The sequence below is a fragment of the Podarcis erhardii genome (assembly GCF_964252035.2).
Source record: "Podarcis erhardii genome assembly, chromosome: 10".
Lineage (NCBI taxonomy): Eukaryota > Metazoa > Chordata > Lepidosauria > Squamata > Lacertidae > Podarcis > Podarcis erhardii.
In genome coordinates this window covers 46,632,183-46,644,854 of record NC_138500.1, presented here as the reverse complement: position 1 = coordinate 46,644,854, position 12,672 = coordinate 46,632,183, and the positions used below count along the sequence as shown (strand labels likewise).

The following is a 12,672-nucleotide window of genomic DNA, read 5'->3' as shown; positions in this document are numbered from 1 at the left end:
GGGGTGCCACAGGGTTCTGTCTTGGGCCCGGTCTTATTCAACATCTTTATCAACGACTTGGATGATGGACTCAAGGGCATCCTGATCAAATTTGCAGATGACACCAAACTGGGAGGGGTGGCTAACACCCCAGAGGACAGGATCACACTTCAAAATGACCTTGACAGATTAGAGAACTGGGCCAAAACAAACAAGATGAATTTTAATAGGGAGAAATGTAAAGTATTGCACTTGGGCAAAAAAAATGAGAGGCACAAATACAAGATGGGTGACACCTGGCTTGAGAGCAGTACATGTGAAAAGGATCTAGGAATCTTGGTTGACCACAAACTTGACATGAGCCAACAGTCTGACGCGGCAGCTAAAAAAGCCAATGCAGTTCTGGGCTGCATCAATAGGAGTATAGCATCTAGATCAAGGGAAGTAATAGTGCCACTGTATTCTGCTCTGGTCAGACCTCACCTGGAGTACTGTGTCCAGTTCTGGGCACCACAGTTCAAGAAGGACACTGACAAACTGGAACGTGTCCAGAGGAGGGCAACCAAAATGGTCAGAGGCCTGGAAACGATGCCTTATGAGGAACGGCTAAGGGAGCTGGGCATGTTTAGCCTGGAGAAGAGGAGGTTAAGGGGTGATATGATAGCCATGTTCAAATATATAAAAGGATGTCACATAGAGGAGGGAGAAAGGTTGTTTTCTGCTGCTCCAGAGAAGCGGACACAGAGCAATGGATCCAAACTACAAGAAAGAAGATTCCACCTAAACATTAGGAAGAACTTCCTGACACTAAGAGCTGTTCGACAGTGGAATTTGCTGCCAAGGAGTGTGGTGGAGTCTCCTTCTTTGGAGGTCTTTAAGCAGAGGCTTGACAACCATATGTCAGGAGTGCTCTGATGGTGTTTCCTGCTTGGCAGGGGGTTGGACTCGATGGCCCTTGTGGTCTCTTCCAACTCTATGATTCTATGATAAATAGCAGGAAGGTAAACGGCATTTCCGTGCGCTGCTCTGGTTCGCCAGAAGTGGCTTAGTTATGCTAGCCACATGAGCCGGGAAGCTGTACGCCGGCTCCCTCGGCCAGTAAAGCGAGATGAGCGCCACAAACCCAGAGTCGGCCATGACTGGACCTAATGGTCAGGGGTCCCTTTACCTTTACCTTTTTTACTTGACACTTGACTGGTGTGAAACCAGAGTGTAGAAAGAATATTATAAGGAACAGCCCTTACAAGCTGTACTTAAAATACATGCAGATCTGGTTGAATGCTCTGACTCTGGGGTATTGTTATTATGGGGTAGTCAGGGGGGGAATCAGCTGATCTCTTGCATTAGGCCCCAGTTCTCCTGTCCCTTCTCCCCATTTTTTCCAAAACACTTTCTTTTTCTTTTTCTTAATTTGCTTATAGGGGTGCTGGACGTGCTGTTAAGCACAGTGCTGATGAGACCCAGCCACCTCAATTTGCTCAGAGGCCCAATTTTGTACGTATATGTATAAATTAACACATGGATTGTTTTGTGTCATGTGCCTGTGTCTTGAGTCTTTTAAGTACCTAGCAGCATCCCTACTGTAAATTATGGGTGTGCCTCTGCATTTGTAGAATTTCATTTGCACTGACAAATCTGAACTTGGGAATTCTATGAGGCCATTTCGCAATGTGTTGTGGATCCCACAGAGCTAGATTGGCAGAAGTCCTAAGGGAAGGACTAGGAAGGCTTTGAGTTAGGAGGTGAGGACAACTGGGACAGTACCTCCTCCAGAGCCATTGGACATCCCAGAAATGGAGTGGGAGATTCCCACAGTAGCCAGGGAGCCTGACAGCCAATTAGCAGAGCTGGCCATGTCAGAGGGTTGGGTTCAAGATCCATGGCCCAGGATGTACCACCATCATCACAGGCATGAACAGCTTCCCCTGTGACAGGCCCTGACCCTTTAAAAGTAGAATGGACATATCAGGTGTTCGGACAATGCCTAGCTATGTATTTTAGTTTCTGCCAATGTACCTTCTGAGCTTTGTAACCTGCTAATGTGGAAGTCACACACTGAATTCTTTAGCAAGACTTCTTGCATTTCCTGAGCCAAAAGTCTGAATCTTTTGTCCAAGGGTGGAAGCCAGGACAGTGCACACACAAATTGTCACATGGTATCAACTCAAGATGAAAGACCAATGTAATGGGGGGGAAGAGTTCACAGCTGCCATGGGAATGGGCTCAGCTTCATAATGGAAATGACAAATGCGCATGCCAGTGGAACAAACACTGCATCAGGCATCAGCCTTGCCTTGTCCGCCATGATTCAGGCAGGCAGTCCACCATCATGAATTTTTAAAAGCACTACATGAATATTTATGCATTTATTTGCTCATTCATCACCTTAATTTTTCAGGAAAGGGTTGGTGTGTTTTTTAAGCGTGAAATTGTTATAGAGATGGGAGAATGGTTCTTTGTGACATCATAGAGGACCAGCCAACCAGAATAATGAAGAGCCAATTCCTGTTCTTTTCAGAGCTCAAGTCAGGTGACAAATAAGCCAGTGTAAACTAAACATGGCAAGACGGCTTTCAACCAAGACACACCACTTAATTCATGATATGTCTGTCTTCTCTCCCACATTCTTCAGGAACATCAAATTATCCCGCTAGGCATTTATCATTGGGAAACCACAGCGCTGTGCCTGATTCTCCCACTAATTGTTTTTCACAGGAGCTCTGATATGTCACCTTACAGTTCTCGCTTGCTTTATCATCCATCATGACGTGCTTACATTATTCCTTGCCTTATAACACTGAAGATTAAATATTGAATGAGTTCAGTTGGCCGTCTATACTGCATATACTATATGCTGGGGCTAGAAAATAATATTAAATGTATTTTTTAAAAAATGTTTCATAAATGTTTTATACATAAATGTAGGTGGATACCTTAAAAAATGCATCCCCAAATAATTTGATGTATGTTTGATAGGAGACAAAAAGGAGCTATTAAATCAGGTACCTGAGAAAACTAAAGAAAATATGTATACCTGTCATTCATTTCATTTCATATTTTGTATCCGGATTTTCTTTCCCAAGGGAAAACCAAAGTGGATGCACACATATAGGAATAAACAATATCTGCAGCAGTGGCTAAATAAAATTTCTACAGTATGCCTGACTAATACAGATACAATGCAAAATTAAATTTTAAAATGTGCCATGATTTCTTAAGGTATTAAGATAAGTGTCTATAAATTAAAACCTTGGAATTGAGCTAGTGCATTATTACATACCCTCCAATATTTCTCCAATGGAAATAGGAACATCCCATTCAATAATGATAATTTTACTATTTATACCCTAAACATCTTACTGGGTTACCACTCTGGGCAGCTTCCAACATATATAAAAACATAATAAAATATTAAACATTTTAAAAACTTCCCTATATAGAATTGCCTTCAGATGCCTTGGGGGATCGGATAACTTCATACCCTCCAACATTTCTCCAATGAAAATAGGGACATCCTAAGGAAAAGTGAGACATTCCCAGATTAAATCAGAAACCGGGACGGCTTCTCTGAATCAGGGATGTCCCTGGAAAATAGGGACACTTGGAGAGTCTGCATGATAAAAACAAACTAAGCACCTTTAAGCAGAAATAGTGGGAAGGTTCCTAATTCACATACAGACACAAAAAGTTTAATATATCGAAATAGCATAATGATGTCAGAATAGACGTTGACACTTACTGATGGAACTTCATGAATGTACATGTGTAGAACAATCCTACACTCACATTACTTGAGGAGGGTGTGTGTGGAGAAGATATGCTAGCTATGCCAGCAGAATGGGTGCTCAGTCTGGGAGGTTGGGGGAGGAAGATAAGAGGAAAGGTGGGAAACACTCTGTAAAAACAGCAGATACTGTCACAGCATTCCTGGGAACTCTGCAATATTCCGTAATGAGGGGACTATTCTCACAAGCAGAGAGAGAGAGAGAAAATGGGCTCCTGTTGATAGGAGACATTCTGCTAATGGCACAGCCAGCCGTAGCCCCACAGGTACTAGTCCCCTGGTATCATCACTACAGAAAAGGACACAAATCCCCTCTTGCTACTCACAATCACTGTTCTATGAGCACAATGTACACAAAGGGAAGGAAAGAGAAAACACACACAGCACCTGCATAGCTCCCCTGGCAGGACATCTTCAGAGGGGACCTGTGGCCCTTCTGAAGGAATGTTTTCCAGAGAGGAAAGGACTCTTTTGTCAAGCTGCCACAGGGAATGGCTACCACATACAACAAAATATCAGCCATAGACGCTCACTGACAGCAGCAGCATCTAGTAGCAGGTGGTCTACAGGACAGGTGGTCAGGAAGCAGGAGTCTGAGACCCAATAGGGGAAGGGGTGAACATGGCCTTACTCACCTTTTACATTCCTGTTCACTTGTTTGTTGTTGTTTTTTAAGTAATGTAAGGGACTCCATTCCATGCAAACTCCCTGCCCAGTCAGCCACAGAAACGGCCGGGAATTGAACACATAGAATCATATAGCTTGACATCAAATGTCCAACCTCCCAGCCAATGAAGTAAGTGAAGTAGAGGATCCTTGACGAGTGGTCAACCTCTAACAAAAGAGAGCTCACAGCCTTACAAGGCAGTCTGTTCTATAGTTAAACAGCTTATATGGTCAGAAAGTTCTTCCTGTTATTTAGTATAAACCCCTTTTCTTGTCTGGACCCAATGGTGCCTGCTGGCACAAAAGAAAATAAATTTGCTCCATCACCTATTTGATGGCTATGACTTCCCAATAGTCTCTTCTAACCCTGCATGAGGTGAGTTAGGTAGGGAGCCCACATCCAGGTACATTTGAGCCAATTATCAGAAGCACTGCATGGACCAATAGCCTGGCCCCTGCATGCCTCCCCCAGCGGTTTGGCCCTTCTATTCAGCAACCCAGCATATTAAAAGAATAAAGATGTTAAAAAATTAAGTACCCTGAGACAGAAAAGATGGTCATGATGTTTAACTTTGCTGTGGCATAATTAAAAATGGCCTACAAGACCCCAGCATTGTTAACTGTTAAAACAAATTCAAGAAAATGCAGGTGGATAGCAGCATATAAACACGAATAAATTCAGAGCAGCACATTCTAAACTGGAAAGCCTGCTGAAAATGCCACAAGTGATTTTGAATTTTCCTTCACTTTTATAAGCAGTTTACCACATGGCATGTGATATTAGAAACCTCTACGGGAGTTATTTAGAAGGGTATGTCCTATTCCTATCCCATCAATCACTATTCAGTCTGGACAAGACACTTATATTTACCGAAAAAAACAGAACACTGGAAGTTGTTTTCTAGTTGGTTCATCTAGCCTAGTCTACTGCCATCCATGTTGCCCTGGGCTCTTTTGGGAGGAAGGACAGAAGATAAATCCAATAAATCAATCAATAATACTGTCAACTCTGATAAACAGAGGCCATTTCAGACAGAAACGTATTTCAATCCTCCTACTAAATTAATTTAACTGGAGATTGGAACTGGGACATTGTACATGCATTTTGTACAGTCCTCTGGGAAGGGCTACAGTTCAGTGCAAGAGCACATGGTTAGCATGCAAGAAGTTCCAAGTTTAATCCCTAGTATGTCCAGTTACAGCTGGGAAAAGACTATTGCCTGAAACTCAGGAGAGATGAAGCCAGTCTGACCTCGATGGATCAAAGTCTGGCTTTACATAAGGCTTCTGCTTCCTGTTTATCTCCAATATAATAGGTGTGGCAGTTTCAGGATGCGGCTTGTGAGTGCAGTGGGAACGAGCACAACCAGCACACATTAGTGGGTTGAAACAGGCCACAACTTTATTTGGTTTATACAGCAGGTAAGCAAGGTTGCCATGGCAGTAGGGCAACGACCTAGTCTTCATTCCAATCAGCACTTGTTGTTGCAATAGAATAGTACCTTGTGCCTCACTTCCTGAAAACACTAAAAAATAATGGTCAATTATGGTTTGTTATGATCCTTGAGAACAGAAACACTTTCCTACTAACAGGCTGTTTCTGGAAGGCATTAAAATCCAACAATGAACTGAAGATAAAAAGAAACTCTTCTACTTTTGCTGCCTGGATGGCTGCAGAGGTATGTGACCATTATATCAGCTCAGATGTCCCCCATATGTAAGCCGGTTAGCTGTTGCAATAAACCCAATTTCTTAACTGATCCAAGCTGCAGAAACTCAAAACGTATTGTTTAGCATACTATCTCACTCTTTTTTTTCATCATCATTCCAAAAACTAAATATAGATATCCTCTCTTATAAAAAATAATAATATTCATTCTAGTAAACAGAAGCAATTCAGGCTTCTTAAAATCTAATAATACTATTAAAACAACACACAGGTTATCAACATTGTATATTGGGCCAACAGACATACAATTGTAACGATGCCAATACAATATCTACATGGTAAAATTAATGCTCAAATAAAGCCTATTGACTCATATCTGACTCAGCCCTGACATTATTGCTTTTTAAAAAAAATACAGTATACTTTATACATTTCACTTATATACTGGGCCAGTTTATCCAGTCTACTGTTCTCTTAATGTGAACTCTCTCCAGGTATGCATTTTCTGCATGAAACCCAGACAATTTTTACATAGTTGTGCCATAAAGCTCTATGATCACAGCAGCTGGAAAATATGTTGTTGAGAGAATTTGAAAATTGCTGCCAAACATAACTGCAATCAGCCAGTTCCCAATGCAGGACCAAAATTAAAGGAGCGCGAGGCCTCTTGGGTTATTATAGCAAGAGTGCATTGAAAAAGCAAGCATTCATAGAAAAGGAACACTTGACTGGAACAGCCCCTACTCCTACCTGCTATTAAGTAACATACTCTGTTTGAAAACATAGTATGTTTCTTTCACTTTTATAATAGACCGGGGGTTAAGGTAACTGAATTGTGATGCTCCATTCGTGTTGATTCTAAAACTCAGTGAGTGGTTCCCCAACATCCCCATCCACTGTCACAGACCACTTGAAAATTGCTGCGAGTCTTGGGGGACTGCATAATTATTTTTCTGCCTGTTGGAATAATTGTAGTACGCTATATTAGATGCTGGACCATAAAGAAGGCTGATCGCCGAAGAATTGATGCTTTTGAATTATGGTGCTGGAGGAGACTCTTGAGAGTCCCATGGACTGCAAGAAGATCAAACTGATCCATTCTTAAGGAAATCAGCCCTGAGTGCTCACTGGAAGGACAGATCCTGAAGCTGAGGCTCCAATACTTTGGCCACCTCATGAGAAGAGAAGACTCCCTGGAAAAGACCCTGATGTTGGGAAAGATGGAGGGCACAAGGAGAAGGGGACGACAGAGGACGAGATGGATGGACAGTGTTCGCGAAGCTAACAGCATGAGTTTGGCCAAACTGCGGGAGGCAGTGGAAGACAGGAGTGCCTGGCGTGCTCTGGTCCATGGGGTCACGAAGAGTCGGACACGACTAAACGACTAAACGACTAAATAACAACAGGAAGAAGTTCGAATTTAAGGCACCTGCTTCAGATCATTTCAGTGCTGCAAATACCAAACATTATAGCTTTAGTAAGGTATTCTGGCGTGCTCTGGTCCATGGGGTCACGAAGAGTCGGACACGACTAAACGACTAAACAACAACAACAACATATTAGATACTGTATGGATTTTAACTGTATTTTTGTTTTATTTCTTGTATGGCTCAAAATTTAACAGTTGGTGGATGTGTAAGTTTATATACAGTGGTACCTTGGTTCTCAAACTTCATCTGTTCTAGAATTCTGTTCCAAAACCAAGGTGAGCTTTCCCATAGAAAGTAATGCAAAATGGATTAATCCGTTCCAGACTTTTCAAAACAACCCCTAAAACAGCAATTCAACATGAATTTTACTATCTAACGAGACCATAAAATGAAAGCCATAAACAATGTACTGCAGTCACACAATCAATCAATCAATCAGTAGCTGAACTGGGTTCCACACAGTCACAAAAACAAAAGAGCCACAAAAACAAACAGACAAAATAAATAGCAAAAACAGACAGACTTCAGCGTAACACTCAAATCGGAAGCGTAACACTCAAAAAAGTTCGCAAACCAGAACACTTACTTCAGGGTTTGCAGTGTTTGGGTTCCAAGTTGTTAGAGTACCAAGGCATTTGAGAAACAAGGAACCACTGTAATTGACTTTAAACTTTTTTAATTAAAATGTTTTTTTATAAGAACTGTATTCTACTCCTCAGTGCTAAAAGTCTGCTGTTCCTATTAGCATTATTCTTTTTAATATGATTGTCTGATTTCATACTCACTCCCATTTCTTTTAAACAAATATATTATTCATTTCAATTGCCCATTACATAATTAATGTAATTTCCCTAGCTTTCTAAAAAGGATATTGAATTGTTGATATTACAACCCTGAGCAGTTCGTGTATACCTGTGTTTCATTTTGCAGTCGATGTCATTTGGGGGAGTTGCTCATTGTAATTCATCATATGAAAATGGATTTCCTAGCATGTCCTTCAGAGTTGCATTAAAATACCACATATTCCCGGATTGTCATAAGGAATCCCCGCCCTGCCCCCATATCCAAGAACCCAATATTCTAGGCACCTATTTGACACCTCACACAAACTGTACACATTTGGAGTATGTGTGGTAGGTACTTTAAAAACATTCGTTTTGCTACTGCTGCCAAGGTTATAGGTTTTTAGGTGGATTGGATCAGGCCCCCAAACTGGGTACTAGCCATTCCCTATTTCTTCAATTTCATTAGTCATTTTAATTAATAAAAAGAAAACTCAGAGATGAACATAATGTTTAACTATCTTGGCTCAATAAATCAAAGACAAATTAGGACCAATTTACAATATTTTTGTAGGATACTTGCTGCTCCAAACCCACTCCCCTGCTATAAGTTTCCACATTGCATCAGCAGGAGGACTGGAGGTTGAGAGGTGTCAGGAGACATACTGTAATATATTGGTGGGAGAAGGGAATGGGGTCCCTAGTGGAATTTTATGCTGTTAAGGCTGGGTGTTGTGATTTTTTGTTTTTAATGCTGCTCTGTTAATATTTTTTTTAAAAAACAACCCACAAATTTCTGTGGGATTTTAGTGATGGTTCACATCCTGTGGACAGATATCAATCAGTCCTGGTGAAATGCAGAATCTACATTTATAAAGGAATATGTAAAGTTGTCCCAAAGGTATGAGAATAAGGAGGTGATTCGATCTGATACATTAGAATACAGATTCTTGCAATACTGAAGTTTCCCCTGGCATGCTACCTAGAGAATTACCACAGAAATGGAAAGCTCAAGGAAAGCCTTTCTAGGTAGAAAAATACAGCTGAATATCATAATATATAGTGCAATAGGATTGAAGGGTTGGTTTGGATGGTGCCCTTGGTTTTGTAACTACAGAATGAAAGCCTGTACAAGAGGGAACCTATTGAACTGGCCAAACCAGACTCTTTGTCAAGATAATGGCCCTGGCCAAGTCCGTTAAGCATTCTATCTGCATGTATAAAGAAGGCGCTGAAGAACAGATGTGTTGCCATAGAAACAAATGGCGATGCTTCAAGGAGGAGGAGGAGGAGGAGGGATGGGCCCTCTTCTTACCTCACTCACTCTGCTGTTCACATCCTAGGAAGGAGAGCAATAGGTCAGGGGACCTAGTGTATGTGTGAGTCTCATATGCTGATACTGAGAGCTGGGAAGACAATGGCTTTGCAGTGACCCCATAGAAATCCAATAGGGAGGCAAAATCTGTTGGAGTGTTAATGCTGCAAGCGCTTCCATCTACATTGCACTCAGGTTGTATATATGTGTATCTCAATCCATATATCCTAAAGACACCACAGTCTCCATGGACCATCATTCAAGGGAAACTGAACCCTAAGTAAGCACAATGGAACCCCTAGGGTAGCTTGGAGATTGGGATGGACTTGCTCCTGGATTTTTGCCTTAATGAGTATTCATTTAAAAAATACTTTATTGTTAGCATTAGCATTTTAGAATTTTTGTTGTCGTTTATTATGATTTTACACTTCAGGTGCTTACAAAGGAATTCTTTTTATTGCAACAGATTCTGTTTATTAAACACAACATCCAGCTCTAATGCACTGCAGGTTTTGACATTTCTCCACAGCATGTGACTTCTGAAATAAGGTTACATTTGTAAAACAGAATTATTTTGCTTAGGTATGAACTGCATGACATGAAATTCTGTAAAACAGTGTTTATTTCCGTTCCCTCTCGTGTTACATTTCATAATAACACAGCCAACATGAAGTTAATTAGAAGGAAGTGTCGGGGAAGCAAATATAACCCACCGAATTCTGCTCCAATCCATAGCCTACTGTACAGAATGAGTAAATATAAGACAGATAATTTACTCTGCTGTTTTCCCATTTTTTAAAATACAACTGTAGTGCATTATTTACAGCTGGTTCATCAGACCTAATGAAATGGCATTTTAGTGTGCATAGAAGTACATAGAAGAGGCAGTTCAAAACCAACAAAGTAAATTTAATTAAAAAGTGTTCATTTTTCAAATATAAGGCGCACTCCTAGAAAATCCCTCATGTCCTCCAGATATATTACTATGGTTCTAGTAATACAGTCTTAAAACAGTTTAGTCAGTTGGGCTATTGTGTGCTTAATGTTTGTTATAATTCTGTTTATTTTTGTTAATTATTCACTACTTCAATTTAATTATATAAATATACCCAAAGGCATTTTGATATTGGGCAATGATTAATTCAACAGCATTTTATGATGCTTCTCAACAGCAAAGAGTGGGTAACTTTAAACACAATGGATACAATCCATGTTGAAGTTGATGATAAACATTCAACTGATTTTAATTGAAATGAATTGCGCTCAGTGTGCTTGAATAGTCAAGCAGCTGGATGTACACAGGCATGAAAATGTAAATAAAAATATGCAAATTATAACCAGGTGTAGTCTTCATCTGTGAAAGTAGAAGTATTTTAGGTGAACACAGACACAGCTTCCTGACAACACACATCTGATTTCAGAACCATAATTTTAACCACATGTAGGTCTACTCAGAAATAAGTACCCACAGTGTATGTGTAGCAGGGGTGAAGAACCTCATTCCTGGGAGCCAAATACAGCTCTCCGTCTGGCCCATGAAGTCCCCATAAAGTTGCTGAGAAGGAAATGTGGCTCTCAGACTGTCAGCAGCTTTCGACATGGTCGATCACGAACTCCTGGACCACCGCCTTGCCGACGTGGGGATCCAGGGCACAGTCCTTCAATGGCTGCGCTCGTTTCTCTCTGGTCGGGGACAGAGGGTGGCGCTTGGGGGGGAATTGTCATCGCGCCACTCCTTGGTGTGTGGAGTGCCTCAGGGTGCGATTCTCTCCCCGATGCTTTTTAACATCTTTATGCGCCCCCTCGCCCAGCTTGTCCGGAGTTTTGGGCTGGGCTGCCATCAGTATGCTGATGACACCCAACTCTATCTGTTGATGGATGGCCATCCTGACTCGGCCCCAGACACACTGATCAGATGCTTGGAAGCTGTGGCTGGATGGTTACGTGGGAGCCAGTTGAAGTTAAATCCTTCGAAGACAGAGGTCCTCTGGCTGGGACAGGACGATATGGGATTGAGGGGGCAACTCCCATCTCTTGCGGGGGTGCAATTAGTGCCAGCACCGTCCGTTAAGAGTTTGGGTGTAATCTTCGATACCTCCCTCTCTATGGAGGCGCAGATTGCAGCTATTACAAAGGCGGCATTTTTTCATCTCCGCCAAGCTAAGCAGTTGGCTCCTTACCTCTCTCGCCCTGACCTAGCCACTGTGATCCACGCGACGGTCACCTCCAAACTGGATTATTGTAACTCGCTCTACGTGGGGCTGCCCTTGAGACTGACCCAAAAACTCCAGCGGGTGCAGAATGCCGCAGCGAGACTCCTTACGGGGTCTTCGCTGCGAGATCACATTCATCCGGTGCTATACCAGCTGCACTGGCTCCCGGTGGAGTACAGGACTTTTTCGGCTGCGGCTCCAACCTGGTGGAATGCTCTGTCACAAGAGACAAGGGCCCTGCAGGACTTGACATCTTTCCGCAGGGCCTGCAAGACAGAGCTGTTCCGCCAGGCCTTTGGTCAGGGCGCAGCCTGATTCCCTCCTTTGGCAATCTTTACAAAACTTTAGTTTATGGTTGCCATCAATTTTGATTTTAATTAATTTTTATAGTGTTTTTATAATGTTGCACTACTTTAGTGTTGTTAGCCGCCCTGAGCCTGGTTTCGGCTGGGGAGGGCGGGATATAAATAAAATTTATTATTATTATTATTATTATTATTATTATTATTATTATTATTCAGACTGAAGAAGGTTCACCACCTCTGGTGTATAGGCTGGGCCAGCATTCTTGCTGTGGTGTCTGTCTGGCCATGCTCTTTCTTGCCCTCTCCTTATCTCTCCCCTCTGCTTTTAGCTCTGGCCCATCTAGTCTCTGCTTTGGTGCAACATCTCCAGTTCTGAGAGCAACAGCTGGCCTTCTCAGCTCCCATCTCTTTTTCTTTTGGATCTCTATTCTCCTTTGTTCTTTCATGCTCCCCTCCCTCTCTCCGTATTCCTCTTGCATTGGTAAGACACTTCCAGCTTTCCCAGGGTATGGCCACTCCTGTAGCTCTT

General features: G+C 41.9%; 1 protein-coding gene across 14 annotated transcripts in view; it reads right to left on the bottom strand.

Annotated features, from left to right (window-relative positions):
* GRIP1 (glutamate receptor interacting protein 1) overlaps positions 1-12,672 on the bottom strand; it is a 331,256-nt gene that overhangs the window by 183,459 nt on the left and 135,125 nt on the right. The gene's annotated exons all lie outside the window — the stretch shown is intronic.